Source organism: Panthera tigris, chromosome C1, assembly GCF_018350195.1.
Source record: "Panthera tigris isolate Pti1 chromosome C1, P.tigris_Pti1_mat1.1, whole genome shotgun sequence".
In the NCBI taxonomy this organism is placed as follows: domain Eukaryota; kingdom Metazoa; phylum Chordata; class Mammalia; order Carnivora; family Felidae; genus Panthera; species Panthera tigris.
Window position 1 is genome coordinate 192,354,507 of NC_056667.1, and position 24,274 is coordinate 192,378,780.

Here is a 24,274-nt window from a genome sequence, read left to right on the forward strand (position 1 = left end):
CTCTCCCTGTCTTCAATTTCACATTTATTCTATCATCTCTAATGTCTTAAGACCTCTAACTGTATTTTATATTTCAGATAGTCTCCTTTTCATTTCTATAATATTTATTTGGTGTTTAAAAGTTGTTTCTATTTTTTTCTGCTAAAATTTACCAGTGCTATCATTATGACCACCTTTTTCTCTAAATCCCTAAACATTCAAATTTTAATAGTTTTGAAGACCTGTGTGATGATTTCCTCACCAGGGTCATCTTGTGGTTGATTTCTATTATTTTCTTTTGCACATGGGTCATATTTTCCTGTTGCTTCTCATATCTAGAAATTTTTAACTGCTCATGTAGTGTGTATGAAGGTTACCAAGACTCCAGAGTCTGCTACCTTCTACATAGTTCTATTCATTCTGGCAGTTAATGTGGCTCAGTTCAAACTCTAAACAGTCTCCCTGTGGTGAGTAGCAGGCGAGATTTCAACTCAGGTTCTTTATCCTTTCATTTATTACTTACAGGTTGTCAGTTTACTCTATGCAGGTATATAATTCAGGAATCAGCCCCGAATTTGGATACAGTTTAAAAACTGATTTTGTGGTTCCTTTTACTGTGGCTACTTCCCACTGGAAATTCTCCCCTTAGTTGACTTGCAATTGTTTTGGCAGCCCCGAGCTCTATCTTTCTGACTCTTCAAGGCATTAAATATTTCTGAGCATTTCCACAGTGTGAAGTTTAAAGAGTGTATACCAGTGAAAAGCTACACAAATCTCAATCTTACAAAGTGCAGTTTCTTGTTTAAAGGGTAAAATTTACTTCCATTTCTACCTGCATTCATCATTCTCCAGTACCATCAATTATTTTTTTTCCCAGAGACTACAATCAATATCTGCAGGAGGGCAAATCCAATATAAGCTATTTTGCCATTTTGATGAGCAAAATGAGTCTGTTCATACCAATGCAATTGATAACATCTTTTCTCTTAGAGCTATCATTTTATTATTTTTTCTATTTGTTTCACTTGTTTCTTTTACATTTTACCTCCATCCTTATATTTTACTGAATAATCAAATAATCCATCATTAACTTTATCATTATGTTTTCCTTTTTATTATAATAATCACAAGTTATTTATTACCTTACTATATATTAGTGGTCATTCTAAAGATTGCCTCATGCATCCATGGCTATTAAAGTTTAATATAAATAATTTTACCACCTCATAAACAATGTCGGGATTTTATAACTCTAATTCACTTTCACTACCACCTAATTTTTGTGCTAATATTCTTGTGCATTTAATTCTTCATATGTTTTACATTAGACACAATTTGTTAGTTTTGCTATATACAGTTAATAGGCACTTATGTATACCAACACATTTTCTCTTTCCATTCCTCTTTATTCTTTATGTATATATGTGCTTCAGTCTAGCACTGTTTTTTTTTCTGCTTGAAACTTTTCCATGAGTATTACTTTTAATTATCTCAGTATTTTTTGATAGAAAGTATCTTAATTTCCTGTCGTTTTCCAGTTTGTTTTCACTGAATATTGAAATAGAGGTTGAGACTTATTTTAGTTTATCACTAAAAGATGCTATTCTGTGGTCCTTTGACTTACATCATTTGTGTTAAAAGTCTACTATAAATGTTATGGTGCTTCCTTGGAGAGAATGTGTCTTCCCTTCTGTAGCTACTTTTATATATTATTTGTTTTTCATTTTCCTCTGTTTAAATATCATGTACCTAAATGTATACTAATATGGCTTCTTTTCAGTGTCTCCTAAGTCTTCTCTTTTTAGAGCTGCAATTACATAGGTGGTTGACATTTTAACTGTTTTTCTTTTTGAAAAAAATATTTCATTTCTTCGTATTTTAGTCTTTTTTCTGTCTTCTTCATCTAAACATTTTCTGTTGACCTGTCTTTCAGTTAACTATACTCTCTTTTACTGTGTCTAATTTTCCTTGACCCTATCTATTAAAAATTGTAACTTATGGTAATTTTAAATTATGTCATTTCCATTTTATTCTTAATTTCTTTGACTCTGAATACTTTCCAACTCATATCTTATATATCTTTTGGCTGTTTTGATGATGAAAACCATAGTTAAATGTAAGGGTTTTTTTTTAATGTTTATTTTTGAGACAGAGAGAGACAGAGCATGAGCAGGGAAGGGGCAGAGAGAGAGGGAGACACAGAATGTGAAGCAGGCTCCAGGCTCTGAGCTGTCAACACAGAGCCCGATGCAGGGCTTGAACTCGTCAACTGTGAGATCATGACCTGAGCCGAAGTCAGACGCTCAACCGACTGAGCCACCCAGGCGCCCCTTAAATGTAAGTTTTATTATGATAACCCCAATATCTGGGTCATTTATATTCTTTATTACTTCCATTTTCTCTATTATGTCCTGGGTTTTAATTATTTCTTCAATCCCTTGTCATAACTGTGAATTAAAAACTATATACCATTTAATAATTTAGCAGTGGTGGGTAACATTACTTTCCCTCTTCATTAGGGAGATAGAATGGAGGTGGGTCCCCTTAATCTAACCAAGAATCCACAAGACTCCAACTTGCATTAAAGTTTGATAAGGATTTGTCCACTTGTAGTTTGTCCCTCACCTCCCTTTCTCTAGGGTGTAGCCTTCCAAGGATTGCAAACCCTAGGGAAGTCACAGTGGCCACTCTACCATGCACCTGTTCTCCTGAGTAGTATGATGTTGCTTAAAACTACATCCTGCTCTTCTGAATGTTTAGCTTGGCTTCTATTTAAACTGCTTTCTGCCCGGCTTTAGAATACATCATTTTGTCACAGTTAAACCAGCAGAGAGATCGATTCTCCAATATTCCTCCTTATTTAACCTTCATGTCTCCAGTTTTTATATTTTCAGACTCAAAAAACTTCCATAATTTCTGCCAGTTTTCTGGTGTTTCATAGTGGAAATTACCTGACTTGTTTGCTGCGTCCTCAGCCTCTTGACCTCAGCCCAGTATCTGCAAATACTGAAAGAACACAGCCACTTCAGAATGTTGGCTTTCCTCTCTGTGCAATTCAATCATCTGCATGACTTTCTCATTCGAAGTTCTGGTCATCTCAACAATTCTCTCATCCCTTCAAGCACCTAGCTTTTCCTTTCCTTTCCTTTCCTTTCCTTTCCTTTCCTTTCCTTTCCTTTCCTTTCCTTTCCTTCTCTTTCCTTTCCTTCTCTTTCCTTTCCTTTCTTTCCCTCTCCTTTGCTTTGCTTTGCTTTGCTTTCCTTTCTTCTTCTTCTTTTTTTGCCTTTTTTCTAGTTGTCATCCAAGGAAGGTGTACTATGGCCACTTTATCATAGCCTTGAGTGGTGCTTTCGTATCCTATTTTAAAAAGAACAAAACAATTTGAAATAAGAATATTTCAAAATATCTTCTCCAGCTAGTAGTTTATGATGGCACCTTATAAACATGAAGTGAACACATCAAACAACTGATAAGTTTTTGTTAAATTAGATTATGCAAATCAACCTTCACTAAAGTGCACGGTTTCTTAGAGCTATAAAAGCATGTGTGTTCTTTTAAAGATTTTGTTGTCTCCATGAGTTAGATCTCCACGGATTGCACTTCTTTTAATGAAATTTTCATTGCCTTTGTGCCTACTTATGCAATAGATTTAAAAAAAAACATGTTTTTTTTTTTTTCCTGTTAATGCTGTGGGCTGATGATTTCCTCTTGTCACAGCTGCTAATTGTTTAGGAAAGATCTTTAAAATATCTGAACATTGGTAGAAGTATAATTGCTTCAGTGATTTTTTGATTTCCAAGCCATTTATATCTTGAACGTCTTCTACTTCGGTATCTTTAAGTACAATTAGATAGTCTGACATGTCCTTGTTTTTAAAGAGATGAGATAATGTGCACACTCTAAATTTGTTCTTTGGGAGATAGATATGTTACTAGTGTCTCACATTATATTTCAGTCAATATAATGTTATCTTTTGATCACTCTAAAGCAACTTGTCTTTGCTTTTTTTCATGATTTACTGTTTTTGTGAAGAATGCCAACTCTTCACAATTTTACACTTGCCAATAAGTATGAGAATAATGTCTTCAAGTTCATAATGAGATAGGATTTCTGTCTTTTTTGCTCCTTCCTCATCAGGGAATCTGGGCTGAAAAAGATGTGACTTCAATTAATGTGAACATTCAAGATCTTTCAGTTAATGTCAAGTGGGACCTCTAGGTGTCACTGTTCCATTTGTAAACTGTTCTATAGACACAATTGCCGTTTCTCATCCAAAGATCTATATAAATAGTTAATCACCTTCTTACTAAGAAGTTTTCAAATGTTTATTGATTTATGAACACTGGACTTATTGTACTTATAAGAGAGATAAGCGGGAGTATTGTTAAGCTTATACTTTGTCTCTACCATGTGAAAATAAGACTCTAATGAAAGGTTCTTTCATAGATTTTGATTTCCTGTAATAATGAATTACAAATGAAAGAGGCACTTAAACAGCAAAATAAATGGTGCCATAAAATAAAGAAGCTCTCATAAAACAAAAAGATAGGGCTATGTCAAAGGGACAAAGGGACCACCTGAAAGAACTATCAATAGCCAAGCTGGAATAATTTGAGCAAAAAATAAATACTATAGTACTGAGTTATATCTCAAAGTATGAAATAAATATATATGAATCCATGTTGGTATAAATACATAAATCACTATATAAATAGATACGGGAGAATGGATAAATCTTCCTTACAGAAGAATTCCAAATAATTTATTTAGATACTCTAATTTTTCTCAACCCCCTTGAGTGCAAGCTGGAATCTGTGACTTCCTTCAAAAAACCTAGAATGTGTAAAGAGGAAAAAAAGTAATTTTACAGTAGAAAAACCCGACAAACATTGCTTTGGTCAAGAGATAAAGGTTAACATCATCAGTCATAAGTCATGTTGATAGTATCTTCATATAATGTGATAAGAAGGTTGCCTCACCTCTGTGGTATCTCTTTAAAAAACCTATAACCCTACTGTAACCATAAAAAATCAGATAAGCCCAAGTTGAAGGTGATTCAACAGAATACCCAACCAGTACTCCTCAAAACTCTCAAGATCATGAAGAACAAGGAGGACTGAGAAACTATAGTAGGCCAGAAGAAACTGAAGAGACATGATACCTATAATAATGTGTTATCCTAATGGGCTTGTAGAATAGAAATAGGACATTAGGGGAAACACTAATAAAATTTGAATACAGTCTGGAGTTTAATTAAAAGAAATGAAATAAAACATTACATGTGGCTTAACAAGCCATAGTTTGACTAATAGTGTATGTATTATATAGAAAAATTTTGAGCATTTGTATATATATTAATATGGAGAGTTTTGAGTTGCACAGGCATAGAATTAATAAGTTATAGTTTTTACCTTTGTTAAATTTAATTTCTATCATCTTCCTGTAGATTATGTAATAGTGATCATTGATATTTTTTATAGGCGAAGTGGGATTTAATAGAGGTACCATGCACAAATCACCATCTGTATAAATATGCCAAACAAAAATCATAATACTCATGGCAGTTTTATCACGTCAGTAACAGAAAAGGCACTCATCAGTCTCTAGTCCCACACTTGGTTATCACTATAGCAATAACACAACAAACTAGCATTAAACCAGAAGTGTCCCCCGTGCCCAGAACTGAGATCTAGATCATTATTTTTATCCTTATCTACAATTTTTGTTCTAGAAAAAAAATACTTAAAGATGGAAAAAATAAAACTTAGTGGTTAAAAATTTATTTGAGTATTACTTTGGATGAGAATTTCCATCTCCTATTGTGTATGTATATATACACCTATTTGCCTATCATACTTTTTTTAACACCAGCCTCACCATGCTGTGTGATGTCTTATCCAATTTAGCTTTCTTTTCACAATGGAATGTTTGTAATAGTGAATTTATTTTCTTAAATTGATTTTTGAGGGAGTCATATCCAACACAATACTAACTGTCAGATTTGATTCACTCAAGTCAGATCTTACCTAGCATTAAGGTTTACTAATAATTTCAGGGATACAATCAAAAGGCATTGGCAGAGAATTCAAGAGCAGCTCTCCAGATCTTATCTTCCTTGATTAGACACCCACTCACTGGTGGTGGTGTCTCAATGTAAGGTAAAATTTATTATCTCATATAGTGGGAACATTTAGTTTTTGAAACTTACCTATTTTATACCCTAGTCAGCTAGCTTTTATGACATTTTCTAAGGTGTCATGCCCATAAATCCACACCTCTTAGTTTTATTTATCATAAATGATCCTAAAGTTGGGACCTGCAACTAAGATATATTTTATCAGGCTCTTTTAATTGTTTCTCTGGTTATGCTAATAATGTTAACATAATTAGTCTAACTGCTATGATGTCAATTATCAGCATGTTTATAAAGAAACTACACTAGGCCATCTGCAATCTTTTTTTCTCAAGAAATCCCCTCAGTATTCAAGAAATGAATCATTGGTCAGTGCTTCAACCTTTTTTCTCCAATGCCATTCACAAAATTAATGGGAGCACTATTTTCAGAAAAGTAAATTCCTGTTTATAACTACAACTTTTCACCAAGATTTCCTTAAATCCTACCAACTCTCCAATCAAATTATAATTATTTAAGCCATTAAACCATTTTCCAGGGACAGTATATCATTTTATGTTAATTAATTATTAGAAATTAACATATCTTAAAATGTGAAAGCAGATGGAAATAAAATGATAAAAAAGTAGATCATGATTGATCATAAAAAATATTGAGGCTTTGCTAATGAGTTTAAAATGACAGATTCTATTAAGTTATTGTAATCAGCAAAATAAAGCTATAGAATAGATCAGATTAACTAGGTACAACCCTAAAATTGGATGCAATATTTACAACATGTTTATGAAAATTGATTCTGATTAATGTCAAAAAGCTATAATTACAGATTCAACATTCAAAATAGGTAAATCTTATCAATTCACAGGGCAATGTTTAGCTCTTTGAGTACTGTCCTACACTAAACAATATTATATTGAATTCTTCTTTTCTTTTATCCTTGAAGCTTTTCAAACAGTAAGGGAAATCAACAGACAGAAAGCAAGTTCCAAATTCTAGCCACATGCTGCCTTCTCCTAGCAAATGATTCTCAATCCTGGTAAAATATAGGCTATTAAGGCCTCTACTTAGCTATACATATCCACATAACTCACTGCTCTTTACCTCACAGGTCCATCTTCCAGGTTGGGTGTGTGAGAGTTAATGTGGTCTCATAAAACAAATGAGGAAGTATTTTCCCTTTTTCGATTCTCCGGGAGAATTTGCGTAGGACTATGTGAAATTATTTCTTTTTTATATATTTGAAGAGATTCCTCTGTGAATGAGAAACTGTCTGGGGCTGAAGTTTACTTTGTGGAAAAGTTTTGAAATTATAAACTCAAATTCTTTAGTAGATTAAGAATATTTATATGTTTGTATCTTTTTTGGCAGTTTTAGAAATTTATTTTTCAAGGTAATTTTCCTTTCATCTAAATAGCTGAATTTGTTGATAAATAGCGTTTTATTCATTCCTTTTAAAGACTTTTTCATGTCTGTTGGATCAGTAATGATGATGCCTTTTATATTTCTGCTATTGGTAATTTGTATTTTCTCTCATTTTTCTCCTTTGGTTTGCTAGCACTTACGTATTTTGTTAAATTTTTCAAAGGACCACATTTTTATTGAGTTTATCTTTTTTATTGTATATCTAGATTTTTTTCTATTGCATATATGCTTTCTATCTTATTGGTCTCTGTTCAGTTTTTAAAATATCTCTTTCCCTTTATATACTTTGGGTTTAATTTGCTCTGCTTTTTCTAGCTTATGAGATAGAAGCTTAAATCATTGATTTTTCAACTTTTCTTCTTTTTAACACATACATTAAGAACTAAAATACCAAAAAATCTAAAAAATCTCTAAATGCTGTTTTAACTGCATTTTATGATAATACCATCTATTTATCATCGCTTAGTTTTAAATATATTCTAAATTCCATTATGATTGCTTTGTTGATCTAATTATATAGAAGTGGGTTGCTTAATTTTCAAATGTTTGGAAAATTCCCTGAATCTGTTAGCCCGAGGATTTAACTCAGAAAGCTTTTTCTAATCCTCAGAAAGTATTTTCTCCTATTATTCTTAATGATTATGGTGCTTTGTACCCAATTTATAATATACAAATAGATACTTGCCACTGTCTCTGAAAGGTGTCTAATAACTGAATGTCCATAGAACTAAAACAAAAATTTCATGCCAGAGATGGCTCATTGAACTTGTGGATTTCTAGCGATGGTTGTTTGTGTCTTCTTTTCCCGTCTCTCTCGATTTACTCAGTCAAGAAAAAGTAATACCAACAAGAACAAATGAAATTTCCAAAATGAAAAAAAGTAGCTTTCATAAAGAAGAATTGAATGTGTCAGAAATAATTAAAACATTTTTTAATGTTTATTTATTTTTGAGAGAGAGAGAACGAGAGAGCAGGGGAGGGGCAGAGAGAGAGGGAGACACAGAATCCGAAGCAGGCTCCAGGCTCTGAGCTGTCGGCAGGAGCCCACATGGGGCTCAAACTCAAGAGTAGTGAGATCATGACCTGAGCAGAAATCAGATGCTTAACTGACTGAGCCACCCAGGTGCCCAGAAAAATTTTTTACTTCAATGAACATGTAACAATGATGAAAGATTCTGATTTGGCTCCCATTACTTATTCTAGCTCTATCCCTAATTATTCTATTTTAAATCAAAATCCTTAACTACATCCTTTTTGTTCATTTCAAAATCTTTGTTCACATGGAGAAATAAAAATGATTTCCGTCACTTACCCCATTAATAATAACATTTTATATAAAACAAAATCCTTGAAAGAATACAAAAGAGAGTTTAGACTATATCTTAGAATGCATCTTTAGAATACATGTTTTGCACTTTATGTCTTTAAAAGCTCATCCAAAAACCTTTGGTATTCATGATTACCCAAAGCTATGGAATGAGAAGGCATTTTCCATGGGTTTTTCTCTGGCTCTGCTATGTTTTAGCCTTGTGTTCTTGCAAACAAGTCTGGAAAAAAGAGCAGCAGGACTCATGCATTTCACAGTTGCATTTAATAACCTCTAACAGAATTTATTTCTGTTTCTAAATCGAGAACTTTGGGCTATGCTGATTGATGTAGTCTTAGTGCCCAAGGGACACTGTTTGCACAAGGAGATACAATAATGTTTCTGTTGAATTGGCAATTGAGAATAGCTGGTAATTTTTCAATTTTTCATGGCATTGAACTATAAGTCCAAAAAAAAAAAAAAAAAAAAGAGCAAAGGGTTACTGTGTTGGCTGGATTGTTTGATCCTGAAAATTGTAGGGAAATATGGCTGCCACAAATGAGATTGGAGGGAAATTCATATCACATCAAAAAGATCCCCTTGGGCATCTCCTAGTACTGTCTCAACCAATCATAAAGGTTAAAGAATAGTGACAGGAAATCAATGCATACAGCACAATGGAGCTAGGATTTATACTTATCTATAATTTCTTCTTTATTCTTAGGTGTATATGTATATGTGTGTGTGTGTGTGTGTGTGTATATATATATATATATATGTATATACACATATATATATTAACCAATTTATTTAATGTCTTTCTTTCCTCTAACATTTTATATACTCTTCAGCTGGTGTCAGTACTGGTTATCTTTATAACTTTGTACATTTCTCATTATCAGTGTGTAATCATTACTAAATTACAAGAAGCATGACAATCACTTGGAAATAAAGGCAGAAATTGTTAGGAATTTAGGTCTCCCCTCTTTGGGAGATAGTAAACAATTTGCATTTGTATGTGGGATGGTTGCATAATGTTGAGTGGAAGCACATTGTAGTTATTGCTGTTTAGAACCTTTCAACCTTAAGTTGAAAAATCAACTCTTCATACTCTGCTCCCAACATGTTGGTGGTAATAGGTTAAGTGTGTGAAATCTCCATTTGGAAAAGAAGATAGAAAACACACAAAGACTCTTCCAGAGCACACATTGACACTTGCTAACACTGCTAATGAAGGAAGCTCTGGGGATGTGTTTGATACTTTTTTGACTGAAACTGACCATTCTGAAAATTACCAGCCTTCTGACCCACTGCTTCTGGTTGACACAGCCTATCTTTAGATGTGTTAATTCAAGATGGCTCCTCTAATTTGTAAATTTATATGTAAATTATGTACTTAAGCCAAAAATAAAAATTACAACTGCTGTTCTAGTGTAAATATTAACATAATGAGACACCAGTTCCCAACAGCACCTGTAGTAGCTTTTGGATCAGAGGATGGCCCCTGAGTGACATTCAGAGGACTCCTAGAGGGCATCGATAGTTTAGGCATGAGCACTTAGACAGCTGTTGCCTTTGTTCTGCAACACATGCTCCTCTGTATCTTGAGTAAATGTTATGCAGAAAACATATTCAGAAAAGGAACAAACAGCAGGGGAAAAAAAAGGTAGAGATGCATGGGTCCAGGTGGCCAAACAGCTCTTGATTAGCGCATAGAATGCTGCCATCTGAAAGTGACGATAAAGAATAATTTAGGCAGATATTAATGTGTATTCAATGATCACCCCGGCTACTGTAGCCGCTGATGGAAATTGCCTTTTTCTTACCAGCATAGCAATTTAAAGCTCAGTGGTTATAGTTTAACAGTAGTTCAATAACGTGCTTCAAAATGGCCCATCATAGCATTCATGTTTCCAAGCAACTATTTCTATAGCAGGGTTCTACCAACCTATGATTAAATAAATTAGTCCTCTCTGCATATGAGGGCTGAGTAATAGCCTTTTGGGAAATTTGAAATTCACGAAAAATTTTGCATCCTGATTCTTATTTTGGCACTTTATTAGTTTCATCCAGTTTGCATTTAAGATATTAGAAATTCAGGTGTGTGACATGGAGGGGAAAGCACACATATGAATTCCAATTAAAAATACCAGCAAAGGGGCGAGAAGTGAGATAACTGGCTATGTGATGATTAAAACATGTTTTGGTTTCATATGCATATGCACAGAGTTTAGGCAGAGAGCAGTGTTTGATTAGCTGCTTTTGGACTCTGTGAACTATCGGACTTTATTTTTATTTATTTATTTATTTATTTTATTTTTTTAAACTTATTTTTTAAATTTTTTTAAATATGAAATTTATTTTCAAATTGGTTTCCATACAACACCCAGTGCTCATTCCAACAGGTGCCCTCCTCAATACCCATCACCCACCCTCCTCTCCCTCCCACCCCCATCAACCCTCAGTTTGTTCTCAGTTTTTAAGAGTCTCTTATGTTTTGGCTCCCTCCCTCTCTAATCTCTCTTTTTTTTAATTGGACTTTAATAGTGTAGGTAGATGAACCATAACTTCAGGTCTCCCATGTGCATATCATTCTCAGACAGGAAAGCTTGGGAGAACACTTTGAAGTTGAATCAGCCAGTAACAGTGTCCATGTGAAAGTTGACAATGAAATGAGGAATGAAAAAATAAATAAATAACTATAAGACTTACTTGGAATTTTGTGCTTTGTGATAGTTGCCATACCATATTTTTTCATGAGTCAGTAAGGTTGAATGGAACCCCAAATTAGTGTGAAGAAATTACTAAAGCAAAAAACCCAAAAAGGTAGAAAGGTATGGGTCAAGGTGGCTGAATGGTTATTGAACTATGAATAATCTAGGCAGGTATTAGTGTATTCTCAGTGATCGCCCTGCGTTGCTGTAGCTGTTGCTAGAAATGACCTTGTCCTTAACGTCTCACAGATTGAAGCTTGGTGGTTATAGTTAAATAAAGTGCTTAGTGCTTCCAAATAATGTTTTTGAATAACCTCAGTTTACAGGTGAGAGAAACTTTAAAGTAACAAAGTAGAAGAACAAACTAGACTGCAACTCAGTTCTTTCAGGGAAGGAAGAATATTAATGAGAGGAATGGAATAGTAAATGAATCCTAGAATGTCTGGGTAATAAAACCATATCTTAAATAATGTAGTAATGTATTTACAGCGTTTTTTATAGAGATCATGCATATGCAATGTTATCTATTTATAGAACAGATACAACAAATTTTCTTTATTCAGCAGCACGTAAGATTGCCAGAAGTAAACAGTTTGGAAGTTTGATTTCACCTAAATTCTTATACTCACTGAGAATCAATGATTGATAAAATAGGAAAACAGTGTTATACTGAGAAATTGAAGTCCTCCCCCCAAACCTTTGATGCATTCCATACTAAAGTGTTTGCATACTTAGAAATTACTCACTTTTTCCTCTGTGCCTCTTCCTGAACCCAGAGTGGGTCCAATAATCCAGGCAAGGAAGGCAATGCGAGCAGAAGATGGCCTGGGTGACTATGCATCCTTACCCAGGGCCCTAGGAGAGAGAGAATCTGTTTTTTACTTATCTAGAGATTCTACTTTTTAGGGCTTTCTGCCCAGTTATGATGCTGGAGAAGATCAGGTGAAACAAGGAGGTTCTAGAATTACCTGACTTGAAACAACGCTGACTCCAAAAAAAGTCTATGGAAGAAGACACAAAGTTCTCTTAAGCACCAAAGTCAAGTTATCATTTATATCCATTAGTCATAATGTTTCTCTTTATAATGTCATTTTGCATGTGGAACAAATATCTCCCTAATTTCTTCAGATGTTTCCGCAGGCTTGAGTATTGATACCACATGTAGCCCTTTCTCTAATCAGTGCATATTTCCTGTGCATGTAATTTTTCTATATATAAACTCATTCCTCAAGGAGGTTAACTGGGAGTAGAGAGTGTAAAAGGTCACTTTGATTTAGACATTGAGCCCTCCCTAGGATAAAATAAATTCTTGGTTTCTTTTGCTCCTGGAATTAAGAAAATGGAAAACATTTTATATTCCTGCTAGCTTTCTTCTCTACTTCCTCCTCCTCCTCCTTCTTTTTTCTTTTCTTTTCTTTTCTTTTCTTTTCTTTTCTTTTCTTTTCTTTTCTTTTCTTTCCTTTTCTTTTCTTTTCTTTTCTTTTCTTTTCTTTTCTTTTCTTTTCTTTTCTTCTTCTTCTTTTCTCCAGGTTCTCTCTCTCTCTCTCTCTCTCTCTCTCTCTTTAGGTTATTCATTCCTCATAGTCATCCCTAGTCCTATTTGTCATCTGTTTTACCTACTGAGTGATTTGGGCAGATGGCTTTTTAGCATAAAGGGAACAATAACACCTGTCATTGGCTGCAATTTTGACACATTCAGAGACCATCAAAAGTTTGATAAAAAAAGAGGAAGTAGACAGTAGGGAAAATTCAGTACTGTCTGATAATGTCACAAGCAGGCCAGAGAGAAAAAGCATAGAGAGCAAGGGCATAGGCAGAATGGTTGGGTTCTAAGATGGAGAGCAGAAGGTGCCTGAGAGAGCAAGTCGGCCAATATTTTCTACTCAACCTACTCACCTATCATGGCATAAATACTTTGTTTCACAGTTGTCTTAGCTCAGGCTGCCATAACAAAACACCATGGACTGAGTGTTTTAAGCAACAGAAATTTATTTTCTCACAGTTCTGGAGGCTGGAAGTGTGAGATCAGGGTGGTAGAATGATCGGGTTTGGGTGAAGAGCTCTCTTCCTGGCTTGTAGACGGCTGTCTTCTCATTGTGTCCTCACAGAGCAGAGAGCACAAGCTCTCTGGTATTTATTCTTATAAGGTCACTAATCCCATCTAATAAGGCCCTTACTCTCAAGACCTCATCTAAACCTAATTATCTCCCAAAGGCTCCATCTCCAAATACCACCACATTGGGATTAGGGTTTCAACATACGAATTGGGGGTGGAGAGGGGCACAACTCAGTCCACAGCAAATGTTTTCCAACTATGCCATAAAGAAGAGATGTTCAAAAGTACAAATGAGAAGAAAATTTGCGATCTTTATCCAAATGCTCTCACATCAGGTCAAGAACCAAGCTGAAAATGTGTTTTGTGAGTCGGGGAGTGGAGATTGTCCCAGCATCTCAGTGCTTGATGACACTCATAATTTCAGGGACCTAATTCAAAACAAGGAAACTCTGTGTTTCCATGTTTACACCAGTGCTGAGATAAATTCTTGAAGCTGAGTATTTAAACATGATTCAGGTATACTTATTAAATAAGTTTATTATTCTACAGATGTTTTTCCCACGCCTTGGTTAATTTTTTCATGTGTTTAACTTTTGCATTCTGTTTTTGCATGATAATTAAATTACTTTGCAGAAAGATACACAAAATTTACTAGTAAATTATTAAGATTATTAACTACTTTTGATGACTAATGAAGCTTTGCTTCATAGGTAGAATGATAACTGGGGCGTTTTAAATGCTGAATTATATTTGGTTATTTAGCTTTTGGAATATAATGAGAATTTCTTATCTTATTTATAAAAGCCTATACATTATGGAAGCTATCTTATAGAAATTCTTAAATTCTTCACGTTGTAAAAGTGAAGTATCAAATAATATCAAAATACGATATGATGTGTGTTAGTTATCATGTCTAAGTTTTAAAACTTGGTTCCTGATTTTCACCTCAAAGTTGTATTCATTACAATGATCAACTTTCATGAAATCTCCATGATTCAGCTTTTGTTTAACCATGATTTGTTTCCAGACTCTGTGCTGACAGTGTGGAGCCTGCTTGGATTCTCTCCCCCCATTCTCTCTCTGCCCTCTCCTACTCGTGCTCTCTCTCTCTCTTTCTCTCTCTCTCTCTCTCTCAAAAATAAATAAACTTTAAAAAGTATATTTAAAAAAAAACATGATTTGTTTCTATGTAGGAGTCAACCCGTCTAGCAATACTCTTCCAGTAAACTAACATGTGGCTAAAATAGAAGAGAAGAAAAATGGCTGACAGAAGGATGGCAGTTTTACGTTGTCCCTTTTCTAACGAAGCGGGCACAGCTGTGTATGCAACAGACATGAAGTAAATGAGGTATTGTTCTCATTAGTGTTGTGCTTCTATAGCTTTTACGACATTCTCCTCACTATCAGTAGATCATAAGAATTCTAGGAATTACAGCCAAGCAGTATATTAAAAAAGTACAAGGAAAAATAGAAACTTGTGTTGCTTAGTTTATTTTGAACTTAAAAACAGGGCAGATCTTACGGTTCCAGGTAGGATAGAATAGGTTGTGACAGGCCAAAGTTCCCACTGCAACAACTAAAAGAAGCTGGGTGAATTATAAAAATATTTTTAAAGGCCTAAGAATAAAATAGAAGCAATGAGGACTCGATGAACTAAATTCCAGACAGTGGAGAATCCTTTCAAATTGAGCTGATAATCACAATTGTTTCTTGAGGACATGTACTCATTCTGGTGGGAGCTCAGACTTGGAATCTGCATAGGCAGATTCTCACAATGCATCATTTTGATTCTTCTGTCTGCTTCCTTTGTGCCAGATCTAAAGTGGTGCTAAAGTTAAGAGAATCTACCTATCCTGACTTGGTCAAATCTGTTCGCTGTTTCCATGTACTCTGTCAGCACTATAGCCACAATCTTTCTGTGTGTGTGTGTATGTGTGTGTGTGTGTGTCAGAGAGAAAGAGAGAGAGAGAGAGATTTTATTTGGATGTAACTGCTGATCAATGTCCTGTTTTAAGAAACTGTCATTTTAATGTCATTTTACAATATTTGTACAATATAAAATATATTGCTCTTATTTGAGATGTTGAAAGATGAATGAATCAGTTATAATGATCATAGCCAAATCAAACTTCCTCGTGATTAACTATCCACATTCTTTAGGAAAATATATATTTAAAACCACAGTTGTTAGTATGCTTTTGTCCCTGAAAGATTTGTTGCAGTGAAATGGCTACATCTTCACTAAAGGAAATAAAAATGACTATGTTCAAGTGAATATGGTGGAAGTTGTGAATTGAAATGTGCCTGTTGACTAGCCTCAGATTTATTTGAGTCTAGCTTATGTCTCCTGAATTTTGCGTTGACAATTTCCACCTCCAGAAACTCTGACCACCAGGTCTAGGCTACAGCCTGGTTTTACCAGGTGACCCCATATTATCCTGTTACAACAGCACACTTTGAGACATTATTCAAGTGTTTTCGTTTCAAATGTTTTCAACTGAATGCGAGACATTTTACTGGTAGAATTTTCTTCTGATAACTGTGGTACTAAAGGTAAGCCTAAGTAGTTATGTCTGAAGTTTTAAAATTAAACTCCTACATATCTAACACTGTGACCCAGGAGAAGAAATAAGTAGCAAGGTCTAAAAGGTAAAATGATTATCTAAGGAAGCCCAAAGCCAAGTAGGAAAGAAAGACAGATACACCATGATGTCAATGCCGAATAATATATGCTCCAGTACAAAAACCTTTGAGATGTCATGTATATTTCAAAAATAAAAATATAGATGTGATACTTTCTGTCTATATTGGGTGAGGGAAATTCAAGTGAAGAGAAGAGACATCTTGTGGTGGACATGTCAGCATTAAGGACAGCTTCATTGGGAAGATGAGTGTGTCCTTTAATTTTTTTTTAAATTTATTTTTGAGAGACAGAGCGTGAGTGGGGGAGGGACAGAGAGAGAGGGAGACAAAGAATGCAAAGCAGGCTCCGAGTTGTCAGCATAGAGCTCAACGCAGGGCTTGAACTCACAAACGTGAGATCATGACCTGAGCCAAAGTCTGACACTTAACCAACTGAGCCACCCAGGGACACTGTGAACATGTCCTTCTAAGTAAGATTCTTCAGGAGAAAAATAGTGATGTTTTGTTTTGTTTTTGTTTTTGTTTTTACAAGCCATGGTGTATTATCATCATCAATACAGATAAATTATACTTCTGTATATGTATATAGGTATTAATGGATGATGGGTGAATTTATACTAAGGAAATAGCACAGTACGGGGCATTTCTGTTCATGGTAAATTTTTTCACCCTGGGAAGAATATTTCTGCTGGGATATTATAAAAAAATGCTATTATGCTGTCAGTTGATTCTTGACAAAGGAACCAGTGTGATATAGTGTGAAAAGGAAAACTGTGTTGCTGGACTAACTGAATATCCATATGGAAAAAAAAAACTATCTTCATCCTTTATCTCACACATACACAAAAATTAATTTGGGATGGACCAGAGACTGAAAAGTAAAACCATAAATCTTTCAGAAAAAATAAAATAGAATAACCTTATGACTTGAGAATAGGCAACGTTGTCTTAGGACACACACTTTTCTGTGTGGTCACTGTTGCTTTTATGAGTAGTGGGAGTAGACTGGTAGAAAATGCACTTTAGCATTCATAAATAGAATTTGATTTCTTGATGTCATGCTTTTCTATTTTTTTAAAGTTTATTTATTTATTTTGAGAGAGAGAGAGAGAGAGCAGAGTAGGGGCAGTGAGAGGAGAGAGAGAATCCCAGGCAGGCTCTGCTCTGTCCAACGTGGAGCTCCGTCCCACAAACCATGATATTATGACCTGAGCCGAAACCAAGAGTCAGATGCTTGGCCAACTGAACCACCCAGGTGCTCTGATGTCATCCTTTCTTAAACAAATAACTAGCAATTTAATTGGTTTAATTAGTAAGATGATAAAAGATACTCACTTTTGTATATAATTGATCATCAGATTCCTTGGGAAGAATATTAATCAATCTCTGGAGAATTTTAGATGAGCTACAATAGAGCTAAACCCCACACTGAGTTCATACAAAATGTTTCAAAGGGAATTACACTTCCATTGTCGGAAATAAACATTTATTGAATATTTACTGTATTACGTGAAGAAAGGTGTCTGTATTTTAAATGATGACAAACTCAGCTTTAAATTATTATGAAATTATGATTTTAATAAATTGGAACTACTCAATTAGACTTCTAAGTTTTACTTCTTTATTGCTGTGTATGACAAGAAGCACAATAAATAAATGTTATTAGTGTAAGGCCTAAAGCATTTCCTTAAAAAGTGAAAAAAAATAAACATTTGAAGACCAACTGTTTCAATATAAATAATTTTGTTTTCTTTTTTTTAATTAAAAAAAAATTTTTTTTAACGTTTATTTTATTTTTGAGACAGAGAGAGACAGAGCATGAACGGGGGAGGGGCAGAGAGAGAGGGAGACACAGAATCAGAAGCAGGCTCCAGGCTCTGAGCCATCAGCCCAGAGCCCGACGCGGGGCTCGAACTCACCGACTGTGAGATCGTGACCTGAGCTGAAGTCGGACGCTTAACCGACTGAGCCACCCAGGCGCCCCAATAATTTTGTTTTCTTAACAATTTAAAGAGTGGTTTCTCTTGCTTACAGAAATTCAAGAAAACTTAAGTAATATAAATTATGTCTCTGTAGAGATATTGATATGCTCTATGGCAAAATGATATTACTTAACTAAAACAGTTTAGCTATTTTATTATAGTTTATAATTGTTTTATAAAAATCTTACAAAACAAGGTCAGAGGAAAACAATGTGTGTGTATGTGTGTGTGTGTGTATATATATATATATATATATATATATATATAAACTCATTTTATCGTGTGTGTGTGTATATATATATATGCACATATATATATATACACATATATGTATACACACATATACACACACACACACACACACACACACACACACACGATAAAATGAGTTTCTTCATTGGAGAAAGATGATTGGGAAATTTGGAATACTTACTACATTATGGTCTGAACTATGATGCAGCCATTTTTGAAAAGAAGCAAAATATTTTTAAGCTAGACCACAAGATGATCAAAATTACTTGTGTAATGATAATATAATCAGAAGGCAATGTCACACCTTACAATACAATATATTTTCTTTCCAAAGAATAGGTTCCTTTGGAACGCATTTTGACAAAATATGTCAAAAACCTTCAAAGGACTTAGATCCTTTGACACTGTAATTTAACTTCTAGTAATCTAGCCTAAGGAAATATTGAAAACATGAGGCATTTAAAAGAAAGGGGAAAAGGGGGAAACTGCATAAAGAGATTTAATATCTAAGAAAATAAATGGAAAATAAGTTAGTACAATGGGATGTGGCCATTAAAAATTATGAGGCTAGGGGCGCCTGGGTGGCTCAGTCAGTTGAGTGTTCTACTTCAGCTCAGGTCATGATCTCACGATTCATGGGTTCGAGCCCCACGTCAGGCCCTATGCCGACAGCTCAGAGCCTGGAGCCTGCTTCGGATCCTGTGTCTCCCTCTCTCTCTGCCCCTCTCCCTGCTTACACTGTGTGTGTCTCTCTCTCAAAAATAAATCAACATTAAAAGAAATTATAAAAATTATGAGTCTGAAGAGTTTCTAATGGATGTGAACTTTGTTTTTGTTATATAGTTAGCTAGAAAAAAAAAGCAGCATACACACTTGAATATAAGTTGTAAACCAAACTGTTTGAAACCAAAATAAATTATTCATAGAAAAAGGTGAAAGGAAATAAAATGTTGACAGTTTTTTGTTGTTGGTGTGAATTTGGGAAGTTACTGTACTTTTTTCTTTGTATCTTACACATTATGTCTATAGAGAGGTTTTATTTTTAAAGAATTCACAACAATGTGTAAAAAATCATTGTTCAAGAAAAAAAGGAATATTGCAAATGTAGCCTATGCTTTCGACTTCTTTCTTTCCCCAGCATAACAGGGAGAAATTAGCACAAAGGCAGACTTTCTAACTTCTAATTCTTTCTCTCCAGCAGGAGCTCACTGAATATTTCTCCATCACGTACACTGTTGGATATGCCATTTCTCTGAGTTCTGAAGCTGTGGATTTTCTCCTTATTGGTATTTTGGGTGAGCAATTGCCAATCAATGTCTTTTCACAATGGGACAAGTTTTGTTTTTTATTATTGAGAAACTAAAAGTTCTCAGAAACTGCTGCACAACAAAACATCTCACCAAATTGCTTTTAGTCAGTGTATCGTTATTCCATTATTTCACTTGAGAAACAAACCCTTATTGCACAGACTTCCGCGTTTAGCCAAGATGGCGTAACGGACCATTTACTCTCCTGCCTGAAACAACCACAAAACTAGGCAAAATATATGAAGCAATAGTTTTTAAGACAATAGACACCAGGCAATAAAGGACAGTGATGTCTGGGAGATAAGTAATACAATGCTATACAGTGTTAACTGCAGTGTTATTTATTTATTTATTTATTTATTTATTTATTTATTTATTTAAATATTTATTTATTTCAGGCATTCAAACTTTTGTTCAGTTCATAGTAATGCAGAAGACAAGCTAGGAAATGTATGAATGAATGTCTATGACTTCAATAGGTCTGCTTTACTTAGTAAACTCAACTATTTCTGTTTTAAAATTGTCTCTTTCTAAACACTTAAGTAATTTGTGTTTTCAGTTCTGGAAATGGGAAGTCATGTTAGTATGTTCACTGAACAAAAAATACCAGTATTTTTGCTTTTTTTTTTTTTTTTTGCAATCAAGCATTAGTAGTAGAGTTGGACCTATTTGCCAGGTTATTAGATATATTCTATAATACTTGGTTTTTTTCTAAAAAAATTTTTAATGTTTATTTATGTTTTGAGAGAGACAGAGTGTGAGTTGGGAAGGGGCAGAGAAGCAGACACAGAATCCAAAGCAGGCTCCAGGCTCTGAGCTGTCTGCACAGAGCCTGGTGTGGGGCTTGAACCCACGAACTGTGAGATGATGACCTGAGCTGTAGTCAGAAGGTGAACGCACTGAGCCACCCAGATGCCCCAATAATACTTGCTTTTTTTCAAAATGAAATTCATGAATTCTCTTTTCTTTACAGACTTAGATCTCTATATTAGAAATTAATGGCTCTGAGCCAACTCTTGACTGTTAATGCCTAATTTGTAAAGGTCCTTTAAATTCCAAAGGTATTTATGCTAACTCTAAGTTTTTTTTCTTGATTCTATTTAATTTTGTATACTCGCAAGAAATACATTTCAACAGCTTTTAAAAAAAGAAACTAAAACTTCTCAATTTTCTTTAATGAAGAATGGACAGACAATGTGAAAAATTCTAGTTTTAACATTTAGCTTCTTTTTTATGATTGTTCTCTTTGACCATTATTAACTGATACTGAACAATTCTGAGATATTTCTTGCTATTTTACTATGAAGTAGGGTTAAAATGAAAATAGAGTGGGGTCACGTTGAAAATAGTAATGGAAAGAGAAAAGGTACAAGTGAGACCTCCATCTCCATAAAAAAGCAGAAATTCAGTAAACCTGATTAAAGGAAAAAGAAAAATAGTATTCTGTGCTTCCAGTGAAAACAACTAGACTAAAACTACCATGCGATTGTTCAGCATTGTCCTGGGGTTCCGGTAATAACTATCATCCACCTCGTCCACTGGTAGCAGAGAGTTCTAAATATTTCCACAACTGTCCCCAGGTGCATTATGATTCATACCCAAATTGGATCCTATTGCTATGTAAATAGTATAATCTGAAGTTGAAGGAGAGTAAATTAACTATAAACCCTATGTGTCTTCTGATTCCTCAGAACTCCCTATAGTTTAATGAACAGAGAAGTTTTATATTAATTCCAAAGTGCCAATTATCCACAAGGACAATTTCAGTTAGTAAATAACAGACTTAATATTGATGGTGTCTTTACTTCTATTTTTCCCCCAAACATTTTTTAGCAGTGAAATATGTTTAAAAAGAAAGAATGGTAATATATTAAACAAATAAAAGCAAATGGACATGATTCCACAGATTAAATTTTATTTTATATTATTTTATGTTTATTTTTGAGAGAGAGGGAGAGAAAGCATGAGCGGTGGAGGGGCAGAGAGAGAGGGAGACACAGGATCCGAAGCAGGCTCCAGGCTCTGAGCTGTCAACACAAAGCCCTACATGCGGCTTGAACCCACAAACCTTGAGATCATGACCTGAGCGGAAGTCCGATGCTTAACTGACTGAGCCACCCAGGCGCCCCTCCACTGATTAAATTTTAGTTGTTTGCCTGAAAATATATCACTGATTAATGAATCTGGGAACTTCTGAGAAAAAGCAGAACTCAGAAAACACTGCTCTTTATATATACATACATATATATGTGTGTGTGTGTGTGTGTGTGTGTGTGTGTGTGTGTTTAAAAAGACTTCAATTCTACTCTCTTTCTGTCTCTCTCTCTCTTCTGCACCATTCCTCTTGACTTAAATTTATACACCTAAGCTAGAAAGATGAAAAGAAAAATTCATGTGTAACAAAATAGATATGTCATCAAAACATCTAAGGTCCAGGTTTCAGTTTAGTCATTCACACTTTGCAGGACCCTTGGACTCTTCAAGATTTGGATTACTAATGATAACAAACTCAGGTTATGCTCATTCTAGACATGCATACTTGCCCAGTTTTTCAGATGGAGAAGTTCTAGAAATGGCTTGTGTTTGGCTAAGATCTGGAACCAGGGTGATCCTGCTGCACCCCATGCAGTGCCCACTGGCCGAGAGTTCTGACTCTGTGCATCCCTGTGCACTGACAGATCTTTGGGACTGTTGCTTCTCAGACAGCTCCTTGGAGAAGTCAGGTAACACAACCAGGGAGTGTGAAAGATTTAGCTTGGACTAATGAGAGACAGGGGATAGGAGGAAGTCAGAAGTCAGTGCACAAATTCTCCTCTCTTTTCTCCAAAGCCCCTGGATTACTCTCCATGAGTACATGTTAGGAGGACTTCTCTTGACATTCAGAAATCAAATGCATTCATGACGATGTAACCAGCTCAGTAAGATTGCCCTCATATTCACTTTTTCTGTCTCATTCTTCCTTTTCCCCCACCCTTCCATCCTGGAATCGCTCTACCTTCAAATATTATTAAATAAGCTAACTTTGAAGGATATGCTTTCTCAGCCATCCAGAGGAAGGCATTCCTAAAAGCAATTCATCTAGGAGATCAAAATGATAAACTAATTACTAAACAGTTGTCAAGATCAAAGAGATTAATTAAATGAATAAAAGCATGAGTGGATGGACAGATTTATTCATTTACTCAGCAAATATTTATTGAATGCTTACTTTGTACCAAGCATTGCGATGGCAAATGGAGATTCAGCAGAAAACAAACTGAAAATATGTTCTGCCTTCGTGGAGCTCACATTCTAGTGACAGAGCTGTTGTGTGTGCCCTAGTTTCTCTGCCCATGTGGAGACAGTTTTGCCTTTGCCTTCTCAAGCTTCTCTCTCTTACCCATATTCTATCCTATCTTTTCCATACAGTCCTAGACATCATGGTAAGGATTGCTTGCATCAAGAGAAGGATATAAAAAAGGTAAAGCTGGAAAGGTGGAAGGAAAATGTGAATGGCAGTGAACTGGTGTTTTTATTTTTATTTTTCAAATGTTTATTTACTTTGAGAGAGAGAAAGAGACTGGGGGAGGGGCAGAGAGAGAGAGAGAGAGAGAAGGAGAGAGACACACAGAGAGAGAATCCCAAACAGGCTCTGTGCTGTCAATACACAGCCCAATGCAGGGCTTGATCCCACAAACCATGAGATCATGACCTGAGCCAAAATCAAGAGTTGGACGCTCAACAGACCGGGCTACCCAGGTGCTCCTGAACTGGTGATTTTGATGGGCTTTAAGCAAAGAGAGTGTGGGGGAAGAGAGGGGGATCTGCTGAGCTCCTGAGTGTGGCTGTACAACTATAAGAGAATTGGGGTGCAGAGGAAAGGGGATGTTTGCAAGCATTCCTATTATTCATTTATTGGACTCCCATTAGTGAACATCAGTAGACACAAGTTTGAAATCAGTGATGGTTTGTTTTTTTAATTACTTCTGAGTACTAAGATGTACTTCAGTGTGAGAGCATCCAGTTCTGGGCTATAGAATTTAAAAATGGATACATGGAAAATGTGCGGCATAGCTTTGAAAATGGGTCATTGGAGCTACATATATTGGTTGTCAATGATATTCTTTTCAGTCTTTCCAATTTTACCAAAATCTTATACTTCCTACTTGATTTTCACTCTTTCCTTACCTCTTGAGGAAACATACTTTCTTGATAAATTTTCATATATATGGAAAAGTAGAAGAGATAAAAGGGAAAAGGAATGTAGAGAAATGTTGGAAATGAAAAGAGAAGGGTGGAGTTAAGCTGTTCCAAAGAAAAAAGACACAGAACAGAGACTTTCCTTCTTCCTCAGCAGGAGTTCTCTTTTCTACAGCATGACTTTTTCACAAGGAGATAACATAATTTTCAGAATTTTGGCTTTCTTTTGTTTGCCACTTCCTATTCTTACTCCAATGGTTGTTCTGTCGAACAAGATCACTCAGGCCATAGGGAACACGTA

The 24,274-nt window shown here is 35.0% G+C and overlaps 1 long non-coding RNA gene across 1 annotated transcript; it reads left to right on the forward strand.

The window, feature by feature from the left end:
- The first annotated feature begins 2,286 nt into the window (after nucleotides 1-2,286).
- LOC122241433 lies at nucleotides 2,287-19,776 on the forward strand. Its single transcript, XR_006221573.1, has 3 exons — nucleotides 2,287-2,316; nucleotides 14,804-14,958; nucleotides 19,686-19,776. It is a non-coding gene; the product is annotated as an uncharacterized LOC122241433 (long non-coding RNA).
- Nucleotides 19,777-24,274: the final 4,498 nt, after the last annotated feature.